This window comes from Meleagris gallopavo, chromosome 6, assembly GCF_905368555.1.
Source record: "Meleagris gallopavo chromosome 6, MGAL_WU_HG_1.1, whole genome shotgun sequence".
Lineage (NCBI taxonomy): Eukaryota > Metazoa > Chordata > Aves > Galliformes > Phasianidae > Meleagris > Meleagris gallopavo.
In genome coordinates this window covers 5,441,991-5,464,040 of record NC_139409.1, presented here as the reverse complement: position 1 = coordinate 5,464,040, position 22,050 = coordinate 5,441,991, and the positions used below count along the sequence as shown (strand labels likewise).

General features: G+C 43.5%; 1 protein-coding gene across 4 annotated transcripts in view; it reads right to left on the bottom strand.

The window, feature by feature from the left end:
- LOC100543777 (sodium channel protein type 5 subunit alpha-like) overlaps window positions 1-15,117 on the bottom strand; it is a 202,847-nt gene extending 187,730 nt beyond the window's left edge. For 2 of the 4 annotated variants that reach the window (XM_085226970.1, XM_085226972.1), the window contains exon 1: window positions 14,919-15,116. The gene's annotated coding sequence lies outside the window, so the exon portion shown is untranslated. Of the gene's footprint in view, window positions 1-14,918 lie in introns of all 4 variants that reach the window. The other 2 variants (XM_085226971.1, XM_085226973.1) reach the window with 2 other exon arrangements.
- Between the last annotated feature and the right edge of the window lie 6,933 nt (window positions 15,118-22,050).

The following is a 22,050-nucleotide window of genomic DNA, read 5'->3' as shown; positions in this document are numbered from 1 at the left end:
GCTGTGCAACTCCTGGGCTTAGCAGCATGGGGGAAGGCGAAGCTGAGAAACCACCCTTTGCCCATTTCTAATCTGGACATTGTTGAGTTTCCCATTAGCAGCAGAAGGGAATGACTCACTGCTCACCAGCATTTGGACCAAAGCACTCTGCACACACACACACACACTGAGTCAACAACAGAGTAAAACTAAACCTGTGGCCTCGTGCAGTGATAGGAACCACAGATGTATCCCTCCTTGCATCCCTCCTTCCCAGCACAGGGGAGGAGTCTTACGCTGAGCACACCTAGGTCACGCAGTATATAGCCCTGTTAGACATCCCTGGACCAGCTCCAAATGAATAAAAGCATCCCCCAGCACATAATAATAGGTCAGGTCCTAGAAGCAATAAAACCACATTAGCAGCCTGTAAAACTATGCTAAGTAGCCTCTCCGGTTGTGCCCTGAAAAAAATTGCCTCCTCTGGTAGCTCTTTACTGCAACCACTTACACGAATATCTGCATTTTTTAGGTGCAGAGCAAAAGCTCTTTGGGCAGGCAGAGCACCCTGGGTGCAGAGGGAGTATGAGGAGTGAGGTGGGCTCTTGCAGCAGAGCTTCCTCCTACCTGGGGTTGACTGCCCGAAAGCACAGGGTGCTTTGGGACGCTGGGAAGTATAAGGCCTCCCTAGGGTTGGGGACACCCCTTTGGCCAAAGGTGCAGGAACCTGACTGCTGAACTGAAGCAGATCCTTCAATCCCCAAGTCAGGTTTGGCCATAAACGTGCAGAAATTCCCAAGACTGAAAATATTTTATTTCCCCAGCGAAGCAGAGCCAAACTCATCACTATCATCAGTATTTATTATTACTCTCAGGGCACATAACAAAGGTGAATGATCTCTGCTACAAGGTGCTTACAAGGAGCCCCGCATTTCTTACACAGGAGTCGTGTTTCCTCCCAGGGCCACCCTGCAGCTGATGTAGGGATGACTGGGGAGCCCAGCAGAGACCAGGGTTTTGTTAGATGTTTTTCCAGATAATAACTGATTAAAGTTTGTATTCTGAGTACAGCTATGCTGTAGGCTTATGAAAATCTTCTCATTTGAAAGTCATTTTCCTCCTCTGCATCTGGGACAATCAGCAGCATGAAACAGAAAATAATAATAAATAAATATGCATCAGCTCAGAGTTCATATCCAGTGAAAGCCAGGAGGCCTTGTGTTCCTCACTGAGGGACCCTGGTATCAGTGGGTCTGAAAGATAGAATTCTGGAGCTTTCTGTAAATGAAAAAAAAATAAATCAGTGGGTCTTGAATATCTCCATAGAAGGAGATTCCACCACCTCTCTGGGCAGCCTGTTCCAGGGTCTGTCAGCCTCACAGCAAAGAATTTCTTTCTTATGTTCAGGTGGAACTTCCCGTGTTCCAGTTTGTGGCCACTGCCCCTTGTTCTGATGCTGAGCATTGCTAAAAAGAGCCAGGCCCCAGCCACTTGACTCACACCCATTAGATATTCAGAAGCACTGATAAGATCCCCCCTCAGTCTTCTCCATTGTGCAAAACACTTAAATTAAAAAGAAAATAAAAACAGAACAGGAAATAAAAGAATAAAAGAGTAAGAAGGTCAGCAATAAATTAAAAATGCACAGTGAGTAATGTGTGGCTAGGGGCATCACTAGCCTTTCTAAGGACAAGAAGGAACTTTTCAAACATCAAAGGACCAAAATATATCCGTACAGATTTCTGTTCTGTACTCAGAAAAAAAAAAACAAAAACAAAAACAAACAACAGAGCAATAACGTGCTGAAAATGACATTCTTTCCACTTCAGAAGTGATAAAGAACTACGACACAGAGCAGCTTCTCTAGTTTGAAATTTTGAATCAAAAGTCAGGATAACCACACCCAAGTGCTGCTACAGACTGAAGATGGGCTCCGAGCATCAGCATTGCTTCCCTACATTTGGGAACTGTTGTGAAGCCCCAGAAGAAAACTACAGTGGCAGTATTTTGTAAGGATGGACAGAAAAACCTGAGTGACTGTTGGCCTTCCTGTTTTTTCGGTACAAGAGAAGAGCTGATGCAGAACTTGGTTAATTCAAGACTGAGAGGACATTTAATATAATTTGATGGGAACATTACCCTCCTATAGTGCTCAGATCTGATATCACCAAGTCAAGGGTTATGGTGATGAACTAGAAGGATTGAGGAAAGCTTCACTAAGGACAATTACAGGCTGGAAAACAGTCTTATGGTAAATGATGCAGAGAGCTCCAATGTACCTAAAAGTAAGGGAAGGGATGAATTCACTGCTGTACCAGTACCCTTGGATGGGTACAGATACAACAGTTCTGCTGCTATGCATATTGCAGAGGGCTTTGCAGTTTGTTGGACAGATAGAAGAAATCCAGTGGCCAGAAACTGGAACCAAAGAAATTTAAATTAGGCCAAATTTATACATTATCAACAGAATAATTTAACCATGATTTATCAAACACTTGTCAGTTTACCAAAGACTGAAGGATGGAAAAGCTACCTCCTTGGAAAATCTGATCTAGTGGTTGACAGTCCTGCTCATGGCAGGTTGTTGGAGCTAGATGATCTTTGAGGTCCCTTCCAACCTAAGCCAGTCTATGATTCTATCGTTATATGCTCTGCCACCAACACTAATGAATTACAGGGAGTCCTCTGCTATTCTGTAAATGGATTAGACGGTCACAGTTTCACTTCAATAATCTCTGAAGGATAGAGTTGAGCCTAAATCCTATAACCTGCATTTTTTTTTTTTTTATTATCCCACTGCCAAATCGACAGAAAGGCACAAATACTGCACTTGGGCTTGAAAACAATGCACAGCACAGTGTTTGTGTAGGTCTGAAACAAAATGGGAAGGGACAGAAGAGAAAGCTATCCAGTTACAAATAAGATGCAATGGTGAGAAATGCCCGTTACTGCCCATCTAGACCTGCACAGGGTCCCTCCCTGCCACCAGGCTCAAATCCCCGTTCCCCTCCTGCTTTAGGGGCTGTACTGCAGATAGGCAAGCGCTGTCCCGCGACACCACCCAGCCTGCCAGGGAGTGGGAGATAGTCAGCCTAAAAATAGGCTGTCCTCTGCTTTGGCTCTCCCCTCCCTCAGTCCCCAGGGCACAGGGCTGGCGGTCCAGCAGAAAACAACCAGAAAAGCAGCGGTATTTTTGGAGATGGAGGAGTGGGATGCAGCGCGTGGGTCCCCACTTGACCTCACGTTTCTCGGAAAGAGCCTTTTCTGTGATGTTTAGCACTGGAGTTGCAACCTGAGCCCCCACGCATGTCCTGTGAGGGACAGTGCAGAGCTGCACAGCCCAACACGGCTGTCCTTGGCTGACCTGTGGCTAAAGCCAACACACAGCAGCTGAGACCAAATTTTGTCGCGTGAGGAGCACAGATCCCACCACAGATCCCCCACTTGGAGTCCCTCCAGAATAACCACCACTCAGTTTGCTTACACAGCCCACGGATCACTGATTTCTGGTTGGAGGAAGCAGTCTTTGCAGACAGCAAAGCCTCACAGGACAGTCTTGAACAGGAATTTCATTGACGTTTAAGGGCCTTGTAGGACTTTGATGAACACTTGAACTTTAGTCTGACATTTATGTGCCAAAAACTCTGTATGAAGCCTAAATCAAGAGACCTTGCTTTCTGCTATCGATGCTTTCTCTCACATACAGCTCTACAAAGCTCCTGAACATCAGTAACATTCCAGAAATCATCAGTTCTGCTTTTAACTGAGCACAAGTCAAAATCAATTAGAGATTGATCTCAATTATGGCTTTTTTTTTTTTTTCAAATTTATTTTTAGCATGCAGTTCAGTAACTAAAGTGAAGAAATGCAATCGATGAAGCTAACTCGCTTTTTAGCAAAGCTATTGCCCAGATTGTAACACATTTTTGCAAAGTTTCTCAAGCTCACAAAGGCAACTGTGTAAATAATGTCACTTATTGAATTCTGCAGTGCTCTAACAGCAAGACTGATGGGTTGCCTAATAGATTGTGTAGGTGCTATAAGCAATAATCTCCCATGCTAATCACAACTATCACATTCATTAACATTATAGAAACCACCTGAAAGAAATAATGTACCGGGGAACCATTCAAACATGTGCAAAATCAGACAAGAATATAAAACTAGCTTTCTAACTAGCATTGGGAAAATATTTGAACCAATATGAGGATATTTTATATCACACAGACCTAAATGTGTGAGGACCTGCATTTTTGAGTCTGAGAATTAAAGAATCTTAGGATATCCAGAGCTGGGAGTTTCCAGCAAGGATCACCAAAGTCCAACACCTGGTTCCAAAGAAGACCATCTAAAATCCAAACCACTTTCTGTGTTCAGCCCCCACAATTTACAGTGATCATTAACTGATGGTGCTCCACGTTCATGGTGGGATCCTGGTCCACTGCAGCGAGAGAACGACTTTGCAAGAGCATTCCCCTAGCTTTCACTTGGAATATGAGAAATCCAAAATTACTGCCATGAGGAACATTACATGAGCCAGCAAACATGGAGCATGTTGGCACACTTGCCCTTGTCATTAGGGTAGGAAAGAGCACAAAGATCATCTAGTCCAACCATCACCCCATGCCTATGACCACTCTAGACCATGTCACTGAGTGTGACACCTAGCCTCTTCTTGAACATCTTCAGGGATGACGACTCCATCACCTCCCTGGGCAGCCTGTGCCAATGCCAACCACTCTTTCCAAGAAGAATTTTTTTCTAATATCCAACCTTCTGCACTTTCAAACAGTTTCTTCATCAAAGGAGCGTCTGAATCTCCAAGTTGTGCTTGGAGACACAAGACTTTTATGAGAGCCACACATTGCTGCTCAGTGTGTTTTGTTGCTGAACGGGGTTGTCATTAGGGATGGACAACTTGACTCACTCACAGGAGTGCTGACTAACACAAGCAGCCATCTCACCATGTAAGCAGTACAGCTGGCACAATCCTCACCTTGGAAAACATAACTGTCAACCACAATCCAGTAAGGCTATTCAGCTGTATGGAAACAAGGGGCTAGTGATCAGCATGCAGTTCTGCTGTTGGCCTGGGCATGAGAAGCTCAAAGTGACGATGCCCAAGGGGAGGGCACGGGCTGAGAGACCTCTCCAAAAAGGCTCACCCACCCCCAGAGAAAAGGTGTGGAATTGGATGGGCTTTAAGGCTCCTTGCAGCTTAAGCCATTACGTTGTTAATTGGGCCACCATGACTTATGTTTTGGGGTCAGCAGGCCCCAGTTTTGGTTCATCAAGTAAAAAAGCAGTCATGCATGCCCTATCTTACCTTAGCAATATGCTAAAAAAAAAAAAAAAAAAAAAAAAAAAAAAAAAAAAAAAAAAAAAAAAAAAAGATTTTATCCCAAACCTGGCCATGAACATTCTATGCAACATAGAGCAAAAAAAGAACATTTTGATCTTACGTGATACCAGAAAATGGGTTCAGTTGCTCAGAGAAGGCAAAGGCTGCTGCAGATTGGGGTGAGGGAGGAGGGGCTGAAGGTGGCTCTCAGCCACCTCTGTGCTGCTTTGATCCCAGGCCAGTCCCCATGGTGGCTGTGCTAATCTTTGCTGACCGCGGGTGCCTCCCGCCAGGCGCAGTGACAGCTGGGGATTACTGGGGTCAGGGGCACCCTCCATTTTCCCTTCCTCATACCACCTCGTAGCCATGCCTGAGGTCAGGGTTGGGGGAGAAGCAGCCACAGCCCTGCTGTGAAGATACAGATGCACTGGGGAGGTCCTCAGCATATCTGACCTAGCTGTAGATGTCCGTGTTCATTGCAAGGGAGTTGGACTAGATGACCTTCAAGGGCCCTTTCCAACTCAAATGATTCTGTGATTCTACACCCCACACTGCATCTCAGCCCCGTTTGCAGCAGCATTATGCAGTAGCCAGGCACACATCCCCCATCTGACACCACAGGTGACAGATGACAGCAAAATGGAGAATGTGCAAGTTAGCAGAGTTAGCAAAGGTGTTCGGCTGGTGGAGCTGGAAATGGCATTTCCAATAGCCCTGTTTTATTCCTGATTTTTAGACATTTGTATGTATGCATGTATTCACACATACACACACACAAACATATATATATGTATATATGCTTTTTATTCATACTTGATTTGGTGCCAGCACAGCCAAACATCCCCCAGACAGGCAGAGGAACGTATCCTTATATATATATATGGGAGAAGATTAGAGTGAAGAGACAAGATCCCCTAGGACAAGTCTATGTCCCTTTTCTACCTCTCCTGGTCTTTAATAGGACCACAAATCTTTATGATGGAGTCTTTACAGATATGATTTCAAAAGGGGCTGAAATCCTAGAGCTTTGTTCGTTAAATTTCATTTAGAACTACGTAATAATCCCTATGTACCCTACACCCAGCATCACATGACCTCAGGATCTTGGTTAACATAGGCAGAATGGACACAGGCCTGGCGGGGGGGTAACAAAATACAGTACAATACAGCACAAAACAATAAAAGGTTTTTGAACAACAACCCTACAGATCTGTGGTGGATCAGCAGTTGTGAAGCTGTGTGGCTGAATCACCCTACAGTCACCTTCTTACAGAACAACAGAATCATCCAGGTTGAAAAAGGCATTCCTCTGAGTCCCTCTACTCTCTATCCAGGAATATCTTTCAACAAAACTTGCATAACTCAAGTATCTTCAAGTCCCAAATCTCTGAACCAGATAACCCAACAGGTTGAAATGCTACAGGATGGGACAGATACATAGTAAGAGCAACAGTAAAACCAGTCTTCTTAGGAAACCAGGCAACAGCTTGTCCAATGAATGACTGACCACAGGAAACACTGTAATAATGTAACGGCATGGTGGTGTTCTTTCTTACATTCAATCAATCCAGGTACCAGACATTACATCTGCCCTAACAGTTGATCAAAAAACACCTGCAAGACACCGTTAGAAAATTCTAGGAAGGAGAATGGTGCTTAGAAATACAATGTCTGATTAAAAGTCAAAGGGAGCTTTACCTTCAGCTGCATTGGGCTCTGGATTAGGTCCTTAAAATAGTGCTGGAAACATTCCAGAAAACTTACTTCAGCTACATTTAAAGCCTGTGCTTTGCAGCTATTCAGTAATTTTCACAGTTAGTGTTAAACTATCCAGGGAACTTTATGCTTGTAAACAAATCCCCTTTCTCCCTTATGTTGCATTTACGTTGACATTGCATCACTGACTTCAATAAAAAGTCTCCTGATTCACCCTGCGAGGAACAGCCGTCAGAATCAGGCACCAGAGATGTGCCTAAAAGCCTTGTTTCAGGTTCTGAATATCAATTTAGCTAATTAATAACAGAAACCGCAGCCCAGAATCTTTCAGTGTTTTCAGACCATAACCTCATATTTATTTCTCCCTGTTCCCAGGAGAACATCATCAGAAGTTTTTATTATTGTTATATCATTTTAAAGTTTCAGAGTCTTTTTTTTTTTTTTTTTAAACCATATCTCCTCAAAAATAAGAATGTGTGACCTACAGCACTGTTTTTGAGGTGTTTACAGGCACAGGTTGTCCAGGCCACCCTGAGAAAGTCAGGACATTCATATACATTGCTGCCACTTGTTGGGACATCATGGGGCCATGAGTGAACTCTTTGGGATTTTCAAGTTTAGGGAACTTCATAGGAAAGAAAACCCAATACAACTCGAGCAAAACTTCCACTAAAGGTAAAAGAATCCAGGAATTCAGACTTTTCTAGGAAGGCTTCTACTCCCATTTCATCCTCTGGGAAGAATTCAGAGCCTTGATTTGAAACTCACTGAACCCAGTAGGAACAAGAGTACAAAGGAAATTTGTTACAGACCCTACAACATTATATTGAGAAACTATATTACTTCAGCTAAGGAAGTACTGAAATATTAAGAAAAGATGAAACAAGGAAAAAAAAAAAAAAACAGAGGAAGAGAGAGGATTTATTCTATATTTTTCCCTCACATATTCCTATGTTTTTTTTCTTTAGCGATGTCATGTGGTTTCATAACAACTATTCACTTTTCTCTCTTTATCTAACAGCTGTCTGCTGAAAAAGACTCAAAAAAATATCTAAGCATGTTAAAAATGAGAGAAACTATTCATATGCAATGTATAATTGCATACTATATTTAAATCCTTGTACATTATCTTTCAAATTATATTTAGTTTCAACAGGAGGGGAAAAAATCCCTTTACTTTCTGGCATTGGCAATAGAATTTGTATATTGTTTTCAAATACAACAGCTCTTTCTGAGAAACTTTTGCCAGGGAATAACTAATGGTTCAAGACAGGGGATCTGGCTAGATCAGATGTATTCTGACACTGGCACACTAACTGTCACCCAGAGCAAAACTGGGGTGTCCTCAGGGAAACTGCTGTGCAAATCTGGATTAGCTGTGCCAAAATCAGATGAGTCGATCTGGGTTTATGGAGGCGAGCACAGAACCTGGCCCTCTGCTGAACAAAAGTACGGACCCTCCAAGTGCCTCCAGCAGCACAGGAGCCAGGCATCCCTCCATGTTGAGGGCTTGAGATGCAGCTGGAGAGGAGATGGAGATGATGTGCTTGGCCCTGGGGAAGGCAAGGAGGCAGCTGTGTCATACCACTGTGCTAAATCAGGGGAACATGGTCAGAAACCTTCATCCAGAAGGAAAGGGCAGCACTGGTAACATGCAAGACAAGGACACAAACGCTGGGGAGCTTTGGAGGAGGAGGTCTTCTCCTGGCCAAGGAGATGTCACCACCAGCTACACCTGATGGAGTATTCCAAGCTGCCAGGGAGGGGAATATGCATCAGAGCAGAGGGTGCCTTAACCACAGCACCCAGCCCCATGACACACAGTGCAATTACCCTGTGGTAATCAGGCAGGTATTTTAAAAACGTTTTGGTGTGATTCTATAGTTGTGCATTATGTAACAGCTACTGACGTGTCAGACCTCAGACGATGCTAAATGCTTGTCTGAGGGTCAGGTTGTAACACTCTAATGATGCATTTCCAAGCTGTGCAGGCTGGACTGGAGCTTTCCTATTATTTCTCCACAGTCAGTGCTGCGTCTCCAGCCATGCAGGCACCTGAAGGGCTTCCCACACCACCACAGAAAGCCTCCCCCTTGCATTCCTCCCTCTTTTTGGTGCCTACATCAGGTGAGAAAAAGAAAATTTCATCACAGAATCATTCACCCTTATGAGCTTTACACGATGGCGAAGGTTTCATTTAATTGTCACCTGTACACTTTCTGAAAACTTGGTATTTTTCAGTATTTCCCTCGGGCAATGTCTGCCCTTGTCTTCCCCATCCTTGGAGGCATTCAAACGTTGAATGGAGCCTCAGGCACCCTGAGCTGGTGTTTGGCAATCCTACCCACAGCAAGGGGGTTGGAATTGGATAATCTTTAAGGCCCCCTCCAACCCAAGCCATTCTGTGATTTTATGACTGTATAGCCCAGCAATAAAAATGCTCTTTGGAGGACTGAAGTAGCCTCGCAGTAGACAAAAACTGAGCTAGCTCTGACAGGGGTGAACTTTGCTCATTCAGAATCAGTAGAAATGATCCCCCATGTACCGTTCTGATCACCCAGGATCAAGTGGGCATCTGGTTCCTATGACTTCTAGACCCTGTGTCAGCATGCTGTAAGCCAGCCTGAAGGAATGGTGACATATTCAGAAACAAACAACTGCCCATTTGTTTGGGAAGAGTGACTATTTCATTACAATAAAAAAAATAATCTCTGAAAAATCATTATAAAAAAATATAGTCCTTGCAAATGGACTATCTAACCCATCTCCAATTAATGGATCTTGAAAGAATTTGTCCATGGGCAAGTTCTTCCATACCTTCCTATTGCACAGATGTTCCAGTGTTATATAAAGCATTTAGAAAGAGCAAAAAGAAAAACAGACTTCTCTAAAGCCCCAAACCACAGCTTAAGGGTCAAAATCAGCCTACAAACTCCATGACTACTGAAAGACACTCCTGGCTTCTAGCACAGACAAATTACCTACACTCCAGTCTGCCTTTAGTGTTATGCACTCAAATATTAACCACCCATATAACTTCAAAAACACTCTATACTAATACTGGAGCTAGAATAAAACTAGTAAAGCATCATTTGAAAGATATCTGCAAGTCATATGTTGGATAAAGAGCAGTTTTAGAGTCTTAGGAACCCAGCTAGCTTTATAAAGGACCTCTAACCATTGGTAGGGCTTTCCATCACTGCCATAAAAAGCCTCTCTGGCAGAAGCTTTGTGAATCAGGAAAGTTCAAATCAAGCTGTAAGTTGAAGTAAACAACCTGGTAAAGAACAGAGTTATTTCTTCCAGGATAGAGCACAAATTGTTCCATTTTCAAATTAATTAAGTACAGTAAAAAAAGGAAAACTCAGAGCTTAACAGAACTTGTAACGAAACATTCTGAAAAATTAAAACTTTATTATTTGATGTGTGATGCCTTTCTATTAAAAAAGCTATTGCAATATTATAAAACTAATAAAAAATGAAAACCAAGCCATTTTCGTCATGCAGAATTGAGACAAAAGCAGCTTCACCGATTACAGAGAGCAGGGAAGCACATTTTTGCCGTGGAAAATAAGGAATCTTTTGACATCAATGAAAATTTTGCACACAGAAGAGGAAACCCCTCCTGAGTCACATCTCCTCAAAGGTGGATGTATTAAAGGAGAAGGAACCTTTGTGCTTCACTTGCCATTTTTCCTGGGAGTATGTCCCAGTGAACTGTAACCGATAAGAAGCCTGAATAGGAAGGGTACAAACTATGGTTGTGATTGCTGGCAGTACATGTGTTTAATAAAACCACCGTGCTTTCTATTCTGCTCATATTGTCCCTCCAGTATTTTCCCCAGCCTGCTCAGGGATTGGGATAGGGACAGCTTTAGTCAGATCTTGTTGTTCTCCCAGGCTGAGACCTAAGCAGCTCCACTGTACAGCTCAGTGACACCGTACAAGAACAAGGGGGGAATAAATAAATAAACTCTGCTAATCTAAGAAACACAGGATATCTTTGTAAAGGTGACCACATCACCTGCAGCTCAACTTGAAGGAAGTCACAGTCTGATGGAGCAAAAGGAGCTTCCTCAATAAACTTTCCTATCTTTTCTGTGACACAAAAACAGCCAGAAGGAGAGAGGGGTTAGGGACATACCAGTTCTGAAAAAGTTTTCTTTTTCTCATTATTAGTAACTCTAATTACTTTGAAAGAAGAGCAGTGAGATAAGTCCTGCAGAGCCAGAAATGTGACCTGATTTCCTTCCTGATTTAGAAACTGTCACTTTGCAAGAGAAACCCAAAGAGACAGAGCCAGGTGAAAGTGGGCCCAACGGTTGGCTTGCAAAATAAATATTAAAAGATCAATAGAAAAATAATCAGGGTTTTAGTTCAGTCGTAAAGACAACAGTTAGTTTAAAGATGAACAAACAAATGTTTATCTGAACAATGTGATAGCACAGACAAGATAGTCACTCTAGGCAAACAGGAATATACCTCACTGATTTCATGTATTTTTTTTCCAGGTTAGAATCACAGAATGGTTTGGGTTGGAAGGGACTTTAAAAATGATCTAGCTGGGATACCTCCTGCCCAAAGCCCCATCCAACCTGGCCTTCAGCAATGGGATAAGCACAAAAATAGACAGTAAAAGTGAGAACTGATGATAGAATTTAAAATATAAATTGCTTCATATGCTGATTAAGACTCTATCACAAGACAACATGTAAACAGAAGCTGAAGTTAAGCATATACTTCAGAGATATACTGCCTTTGTGAAATATGAGTTTCATTTAACAGAACTCAGAAAATACTCGTTGCCACTTTTTAACTACCAGACCTATAATTTTTCAGAGTAATTCTTGAGGATGATTGGAGACAACTTACAAGGTAGCAATTTTCAGGAAAAACTGAGCATCTACCCTCTGAAAACAAAAGGTCTCTCTGTATTTGTCATATTGAGGTTCCAAAAGTAATCCAAGGTAACAACAGATATTGATCTGTTTCTTTCAAAAAACATGACCATGATTTCAGAACCGCTCAACATGCTTTAACAAGTTCTCTCCTCACATACATGGATAGAGCTTCCGTTCAAGATACACAACTGAAACTGGTAAAGAAAATGGTCAAGAAGAGATAAATCCCTATTCTAATAAAAAAAAAAAACCAAACAAACAAACAAAAAAACAACAAGATTTTTAGAAGAAATTTAAACGAGTTCTACTTCATAAATCTCCTTTCAGAATGTCATTTCCTATCACTACAATTTTAAATATAATTTTGATTATGCATTTAAAATCAAGAATGCAGTTACCACTCAACTGTTCTCTGTAGTCTGTAAAAGTCTTGTGAGGTATGTACTAGTCCCACAGGTGTTAGTCCATCATAGCAAGAACGGAGGCTAGTTTCTGATTCAGACCAGGAATATAATGCTTTCCACTGTGTTGCACTTTTTAGACTCTATCCTCGTAAGCTGTCACCCAGAGTCAAGAAGCCTCATGATCTACATATATACCCTTAATGGTCAAGGTATTTGGGCTACATAGCCAGTGATGCAACTGAGTTCCTCTGTGATCTCTGACGAGTGACTGAGGATATGAAACATCAGTTCTCTATCATACTGTACGGACTTTTTGCATGCTTTAGAGACCTACAGGACTCCTCACAGCATGAACTATTTATCCATAAAAACATAGGTATCAAAGTCTGATCATCTGTGTTTGTAAAACCCTTTGGGAGTCTTAAACAAAAAGTACTGATCTGCATTATAAATGGATTCAGAATTAATTTCAAGAACTGAGGAGAAGCACATTACAAGATCAAACTCGAAGCAAAGACAAATAATATATTCCTCTATGCTTATTTCTGGCAATACTGTGGTCTGTCTCATACCAAAGATTACATAAACTCCACTACTTAGGTCTGAGAGCTTTTGGCACATTAATCTAAAAATATCACAATTTGCAGTGCAGGACTCCATTGCTTAATTTTTGAGACACTTTCCCCAAAAGACACACTTTTTCCTTTAAGGATTAACTATTTCTGAAAGTCTTCATCAACCATATTTGCCACTTTTAGAGGCTACACCAGAAGAACAAAAATACTATCAAAATCATTGGGCATCACTCCAGTCCCATTTGCATCATTCCTATCCCAACCCAGCTCAGGGCTCTCCCTCAACTTTTTTGGAATAAGGCATCTCATCAGAGGCAAGGCATCCAAACCAACAGCAGCGACACTCAAAACCACCACATTCTTGGTCCACTAGAACGAGGGAGTTTCACTCCTCACTGTCTTACAGCTCTGACCTTTGCAGTTCTCTGCCACCAAAAGCTTATAGGATCTGCTGGATCCATCTGCAGCTCCACCTGGCCCACTTTCCCACGCCAAAAGGACGGATCAAATATACGTGTCTGAAAACACATCCCTGCTTCCTCTTTGTGCCACCCAGGGGGGGTAGAGGGGGGGACGGGGACACCCTCCAACTCAAACCGCACCGCCTTAAGTCAAGAAGAAGCCTCCCAAAACCACTCGTGCAAAGCCCTCAAATCCTGGGAAATAGCAGCAAAATCAAACTTCAGTACCTTGGACAGGACACGCTCACGCAAAATCACGAAATGGCCACGTCGGCCCTGAAAACGCAGTGACTGGACGTGACCCTCTAGGACACATCTGCGGGCCTGTTTATTTTTAGTATTGACAAATCCTCTTTGAATCGCCGCGTTTATTCCACCATACGCCCTGTATTTCGGGAATAGCAGCTCGTCGCCCTGGTGGAGAGAGAAATTGGGGCCACGAGCTCCGGATCTGTCGCCTGTCTGTAGGATCAGCAGCTGCCCCAGCCTTGGATGGAAAAGCTCAGCTCAAGCACTCACAAAGCTCAGCTCATCCTTTCCAGGCAAAACAAGACCTGTTGCCGTAGGTGAGCACAGTTCACACGTTTCTCTGCTTTTTAAAGCTCATCTCCACTTTCTCACCCATATATCCAGAATAAATAAATAAATAAATAAATAAAAAGAAGGTCTGATTTGTTCCCGTTGCAGCCACACTTTGGTTGCATAACTTTTGCTTTAATTTAGCCTTCGTTGTCACTTACGGTGCTCCCAGTATGTCACCGGTCCCCTCGGGGCTGCCTTGATCAAATCACTATCACCTTGCCAGCGTGCTGCACAGCTCTCCCTGTTTAGCTTCTACACTTCCTTCAGCCGAGTGGAGTTTTTAATTTGTGCTCGTAAAAACTCCAAATGTTTCAAGTATGGGTGTTTTACAAAGGGCTTCAAGGAGAGCGGCATTATTAAGACATATGCTTAATACATTATGTCAGTTCTTACAAATAACATCAGTAACACTCACAATACACGAGAATTATTAATTTTTCTTGCCACCACGGAAATAACCATCCAAGCTCATTTCTTCCCCTTGAAATGCGCCACTAAAATTCCATTCAAAGCCATCTGACACCATATGACATTCACCAAACAATTTGCAGAGTATTCTCTGTGTTGTTATCTCTTTCTGGCACTTCTGGACGCAGAAGCAAGTCGGAACCTAGACCAATTCCCAACCAGAGTTACTCTTCATCGGCACAATATCTACATCCACATCTCCTCCACTTCCACACCCCGGCACAAGCTCTGCTGAGCCAACTTCACCCTGCAGCCTCACCGCGCCCTGCCCGGACGGGACGGCACCGGTCGCACCTCGAGGGGTAAGTTTGGGGAAGGGGAAACCCCGTCGCGACAAATTCCTCCTTCCTCCGACTCGCTCGGAACCGGACGTCTCCGAGGGGGGGGTGGGGGAAAAGGGGGAGGTTCTCTTTATGCTTTTTTCTTTTTCTCTTCTTTCTTTCTTTTTTTTTTTTTTTTTATTAACAAGCAAACAAAAAAGAGAAACTTACATTGGTTTATTTAAATATTCCTGCTAAACCAAGAGTCCCAGAGCCACTTCATTGTATCCATAGAGTTTTAGTCCCCGAGCGGTCCGTCCCGCGGGAATGGCCCGGCTGCGGGGCGCGCTGCCCGGCCGCCGCGGAGGGTTCATGGCTCGGAGCCGCCGCGCCGTGTGCGGCTGCCGCGGGAGCGCAGCCCCGGCCGGGCGGCGGGGGCGGGAGGGAGGGGAGAGGGAGGGCAGAGGGAGGGAAGGGAGGCACCTCCCGCCTCTCCCCGCCCTACAGAGAGGAGCCGGGCTGGGGCGGGCCGGGACCGCAGCGCCCTCTGCCGCCGGTGGGAGGAGGGAGGGAAAGAGGGGAGGGAGGGAGGAAGGATGGGGAGGGGAAGGGAAGGGAGTGAAGGGTGGGGAAGGGGAGGAAGGATGGGAGGGGAGGGATGGGGAGGGGAAAGAATGACAGGGGAAGGGTGGAGAGGAAGGATGGAAGGGGATGGAGAAGGAAAGGAGGGATGGTCGAAGGAGGGATGGTCGAAGGAGGGATGGTCGAAGGAGGGATGGTCGAAGGAGGGATGGTCGAAGGAGGGATGGTCGAAGGAGGGATGGTCGAAGGAGGGGGAGGAAAAAAAAAAGAAGGAAAGGGGAGATGGATTGGAAGAAGGAAGGAATGAGAAAGGCTGGGGAAGAAAGAATGGAGAAGAAAGTACTGAGGGACAGAAGGAAGGCTGGGGGGAGAAAATAGGGAGAAAGGATGGAGGTGAAGGTAGAATGGGCGAAGCACAGAAGGGAAGTATGAGGAACAAGGAAGGATTGAAGATAGAAAAGGAAAAGGACAGAAAGAAGAGGTGAAGATACAGAGGACTGGTGAAGAAGGCAGGTTGGGGAAGAAGGTGGGATGGAAGGTGTGATGAAAGTTTGGGGTCGTCAGTAGGAAGTTAAGGGGATTTGGAGAAAGGATGGTGTGAGGACACCTGAAGAAGGATGGGAGACAAGGGATGAGGTGGGACAGAATAGAGAGGGAAAAAGTTTAGAGATGAAGGTGAGTACACATAGATAGAGAAGAGAGAGGGTGAAGAGATAGAGAAGAGAGTAGGATGAGGGAAGCATGAGGAAGAAGGAGGAATGGGGAAAGGATAGTCAAGAGTGAGGGGTGGAGAGGGAGAAAAGAGAAATAAAAAGGGAAAGGGAGAAAGAAGGAATGGGGAATAAAGAATGAGGGAGAAAGAAGTGGGATAGGAAGCCAGGTGGAATAGGGAAAACAAGGAAGGAAGGTGGGATGGGGAAAAAGGGATTATGAATGCTGTGGGTTGCCATCAGGGAGTTGAGGGGTTTTGGAGGAAGGATTTGACTGAGAGCAAGGAGACATGACAGGAGAGATGCTGTGGAGTAGGACAGGACAGGAGGACCCCAGCACCCAGGGGAAGGGGACAAGCTGAGTAGTGCCAGAGTTGGACTTGATTCTCCCCATGGACAACCAAACACAACCAAATGTAAGGGCTCCTGCAGCTTCCTGCTCAAGTGCTTCAATTTTCAAGGAAGAGTTGAGGCTGGCTCATGTTTAAAGAACAACATGGAAGTGAGCAAACACAGCAGCTTTTGCCAAAAAAAAAAAAAGCTGCCTGGCAATAAGTGAGAAGGTCATAAGTGGATGCTCATAGGTGGAGACAGGAGCAACAGTTTGCTAGAAATACTGAAGTATTCAGGGTTGTAGAACTGGAAGAAACTTCTGAAGAACTGCAAAAAATCATCACAATTCTGAGCAGGGTAAAACTGTGTACAGAGAAATGAGCAGTGCTTCCTTTGTCCAGTGATGGGCTCTGAAGTGAATGATACTTCTCTGCAAAGAGCCTGGAGCAGTAAGAAACACTCCCGTGAAAGCAGCTGAAGGCTGGATATTACTTCTACAACACAAATGCTGGGAAAGGAGCAGATCAGGCAGCAAACTACTGAGGTTGCTACAAAATGGTCCAAAAAAGCAGCAGTGTCACTAGGAAGGTGAGTGATGAACAGATCTCGATTCAGAAGGAAGCTCACATTCAAAGAAATTAACAAATGAGGAGATCAGAACTGGCATAGATGCAAACTGAAAAGAGAATGAAGCTTATCATGGGAAGGACAGGTGGAGAAAAGGAGCTAGGAAGAAAAGGTTGGGACTAGAAAAAGAAGAACACAAAGGGAAATGAAGGTGAGTGAAGATGGAGGAGGATGGATGTGAGCAGGAAGGAAGATTCTTAAAGGGCAAATCACCCCTGAAAGCCTGCAGCAGTGCAGGATGTTGTAAGAGCTGGGAGATAGAGAAAGACAAATCTTCAGGGAAGGGCCTTTTTAATCACTTGATATGAAGCTCAGTGGTGGCTATGCAGGGGGAAGGACATCCTCAAAAGGGCAGAAAGGTAGCTACAGGGCAGTGGGACCAGCATCACTGCAGAAGCTCAGAACTTTGCTGACTGCTTCCATGGTGCCATGCATGAGGCTGAAAATGGGACTTCATTCCCCAATTCCTTCTTTAGTAGTCTCAGTAGTGACTGCGCCAGGCCTGGTCCCAGAAATGAAGTGTGATGGCACAGGGGAGCCACCAGCACCTCAGTGCCACAGGTTTTGTGTCACAGCCAGGGAACAGAGGGGAAAGCCCCCGAGCTTTCATTGAAGTTTCTGTCCATTGGTCCAACCACCTGTTCTCTCTTTTGCAGCCAGTATTGAGTAATGCTATTCTAAGTTTTCAACCCTGCCACTCCTTCTCATGGAGAAAGGAAGCACTGTAAAATCTTGAAGAAGCACAAGAAAGATCCATCTTCATTTTGTCTGCCTTTAGAAATGGAGAAATTACTCCTATCACTAGCAAATCCTTGATCCTCTGGTAATGAAATCAGCTCAGTCTGAGCAGAGCTTACAGGAAACACAGAGTACTATTTACAGAGAAAGATAAGGGAAAGGTAGGAAAAAGGACAGGAAGGAAAAGCTATCTGTCAGATTTATTCTATGCCAGGAACAAGACTGAGAGGATCCCCCATATCCATCCTATCTCCTAGGGACAGCTCAGAAAAACTTGCCCCCAGGTTTCCAGATCAAGTATGCATGTGTTATTCAAATCCTATATATAAATCTCCTCCCCTCGAGCATTGCTTTATGGAACCCATATGTTGAAGGGCAGCACATCAGGGTGGGATATGGACCTGTGCAGCAACAAACTCACACAGCAAGGGGAAAGCATCCTTGAGACACAGAAAACTCATAGTGGGAAAACTCATCATACAGCAACCATGTTAATTGCAGCCCTACAGACAGACTGATCAAAGAGATAAAATTGATTAAACATGCACTACCTCACCCAAATCTGCAAGAAGCTTTCAGGTAATGTTGACTTACCGAACGTCTGTGAAGAAGTTCAAATGAGTCAGCTGAAACCCAATAAATGTGTATGTCAGATGGAAGCACCAGCAGCAAAGTAAATACTACGTGGGAGATCAGTTGATGTCATCTTTCTATTCACTTCTCTACCAAAAACCCACCTTTTTCCTCTGAAGCATTCACTGCTCTCTTAAAGGAATTACAGACAGTAGTGCTGCTTACAAAGAGCCATTTATTGTTCCAAGGTATTTATAGAACCTTTCATCCCAAATCCCCACACATTTGTTGCCACCTGTTTTAAGGAAACAAAGAAATTGGAAAGACACGCAGCTCTTGCAAACGAGGGAGATTGGAGGAAAGATTTAGTTTGAAACATGCTGTTCTTTTTCTTAAAATAAAAATACAATTCCTCTGAATCCTGCAAAACTTAATTTGTCTCTATATATACGCACATGTTTTCTTCTAAATTTGAAAGGCTTCAGCCCGCCTTCCCACTTTTATGTGAGCACTTTTGATTTTTATTTTTATTTTTTTTCTTTTGGCTCTCTATGAAGCCTTTTGCCACTGGGATAAGTGGTACGAGAAGCTCCTGGAGCACTGGGTGCCATCGGGTTTTTGTAGGCAATGCTCAGTTTAGCCAATACTTCCCTCTACTGGGCAAAAAATAATATAGTTATTTACTATAAATCCCTTCGAAACAGAGGGAGACATCAGGACAAGGGTTTTCCCATCAAAAATGACAGAAGACTGAAGGTGAAGAAAGACCTGCCACTGAATCGCTGCTTTATTAATTAGGTAAAAGGGCTTTTGCCATCCCATCTTGACCCATATTCCTTCTTGGACAATGAAGATCTTAGATCCCCACAGATGCACTTCCCTGATGCTTCCCAGCCCCATTTTGAGCAAGTGAAACAAACCTATGGAGCTGGAGTCCCTGCCTGTCAAACCTCCTCTGTGCTATGGGAAGCACCAGAAAAAGATTCAGAGCCCCGATTTCTTTTCATCCCCTGCTTTGATTTTGATAAGCTGAGACCCTGATATAAATCTTGCTGCCGTGTCAGCTGATACATCTGTATCAGTCTTCAGCTTCCATCTTTTAATTAAGCGTATCATCCTTGTGGAACATCTCTCATCAAGCATCCATGGGGAAATCCTGTAACGCTTGGCTAAATTGCTACATTTGTTCAATTAGACTCAAAAATGTAAACCTGAAGTGAGTTAATCTAATTTAAGGTGAAAAAAGATATTATGGGCAGGCAGCGCCTCAGACAGTGAACGTGTCCAAGTGTGAAGAAACCATTCAGTGCCCTGATAGACACATAACAGCTCACATCATTAAAGCAAAATTTAGTTTGCCTCCTTTCCCCAGTGCCTCCCAGACATGGCTCACCTCCCCCTCCCCAGCACACTCACAATTAGGCCACTTGTGTTAAAACCAGAACACGGCTGTGTTTTAATTTGGAAGGGGATGAAGCTTATGCTGTGTTGAATTATGTCCATGCTCATGGACAGCACAAATATTTGGTTGTTAGGTAGTTTAGAGATCAGGGAAGCAGGGAAAGCGTTCACATTGACACTAGTGATTAGCAGCATCAGTATCATAAAGTTGTTTGTGTTGGAAGGGACACTTAAAGGTCCAACTCCCCTGCAATGAACAGGGACACCCACAGCTGCATCAGGTGCTCAGAGCCCCATTCAGCCTGACCTTGAATATCTCCAAGGACAAAGCATCCACTACCTCTCTGGGCAACCTGTGCCAGTGCCTCACCATCATTATCACAAAACCCCTCATCTTATATGCAGTCTAAATCTCCCCTTGTTTAGTTTGAAACCATTTTCCACTCAGAGTCTGTAAAGCAATGCTTGGTTTTCCAGCAAAGCTTTCTATTTCTTCAGTTTCACCTACATCATTATGAAGGACTTTTCCTCAGAATGAATGAATTTCTGACACTCAGATTGTTGAAAAAACTTCATATGAACTTGCCACTGCCAATCCCCTCCAAGAGGTTATACAAACCCCATGTTTGGTAAGCCCTGGAGCTCTCATACATTGAGCCTTGATAAATCCTTTCCCTCTTTTTTTGGGTCAGAAAGAAAAATTCAAGACGTAGAAGGTGCCTTATGCCTCTATTGAAGGACATGGCCATCTCTCTTAGGGACATGGCCTAGTGGACACAATGGGGATGGGTTAATGATTGGACTAAATGATCTCAGTGATCTTTTCCAACCTTAATGATTCTATGATTTTTCTGATCCCCTCATGGCCTCGAGGAGCAGCACAGCTTACCCAGTGGAAGTTGAGACAGCTAACAGCCACACATGGACTTCACAAGCCATGGGAAAACACTTAAGGGATGAAATCTAAGCTTTGCCAAGCTCTGATTTTCCTATGAGGACGACTTTGAGGCAGACAAAAAAAAAAAAAAAAAGCTTTTCATGGTTTCTTGGAGAAAATTCAACGTAAAATCTAAAGCATCTAGAAATGTAGCTGCTCTATAGGTTCTGAAAGGTTGATCACACATGATGTAAGGTCTTGTTTGCCACAGCTTTAAACCTTCTAGGCACTTTTTTTTTTCCCCTTGGGTAGTCAGTTTGAGCAAATCTTTGCCTTACTTGAGCCTCCAGAGCCACTCCTCATACACTACACAATTCAAATGCTTTGTGCAAGCCTGCAGTTAGAAACATGATTTCATGTGCATCATGAAGGCACAGCTAATGAGCACACACAAGGACTGGAGGCAAACTCAGAGTGGTATAGTCATTTTCTGCATTAACATCCCTATCCCTTTTCTTTCATTCATTGCAGTCCAGCTGCCCTCCTTTCCTCCATTTAACACCAATTAAAATCAAGCTTCCTTCCAGTACACTTACTTGGTATTTTAAGTGAATCATCAACCATTTCCCTTTTTTTGTTTTTTTTTGTTTTTTTTTTTTGTTTTTTAATTTTAATTTGAACCCTCTAATTAATTGCAATGCCTGTTAGCTTGTATTCAGACACTGCCACTTCAGTTTCTGGGAATTGCTTGGGGTAGAAAGATTCAGCATAGCTAAGCAATAAAGACCATAACATCTTCCAGCATGGAAATAATCCTGTGAACATCCTTAGGACTGCTGTATGCCTACTGCTGCTCACATAAGGCCATATCTCAGACTAAATGGGCTTACAAGAGTTTATGAGTCAGAATATCTGACAGAAGCTTGATGGAAATTAAACTGAGCTCTCCTGTTCTTTTTCTTTTAGGGTTTTCATATAAAGCTTCTACAGCATCTTTATCCTTTCTCTGTCTCTCCTCACTGATGTTTTCAGCCTTACACTTGGTAAATTGCAAATCCAGGGACTGTAGGCTACAGGACTTTGACAACCTGTGTTATTTTGCTCTCAAAATCTCTGGTCCACCAGATCACTTCTATTACCTCCTATTACTCCTATCACTCCACATACCTCTGGTGTGCCCATTTCTACACCCATTTCCAACTACTGCAACAGCACGAAGATATGACAAAATCATCTTACTTTCTGAAAAGAGTGGAAAGACTACATTCTAGGACTGCCATTAGTATTTTTTTGTTTTAGATTCTTCAAGATGAGCAGAGGCCTACCCTGAAACTCTTGCAAATTAACCCTCTCCTCCTAATATTACATGTGTATAGAAAACTTGACTGAGTCTTGTTGCTCTCAGGGACAGCTCTTATAAATACTGGTAGACATCTTCCTGGTGTGATGAAGGCACAAGAATGAGCAAACAGCAAAAGCCTAGGTGGAAATCAGTAAGCAGAAAAGGATTCAGTGACAAGCA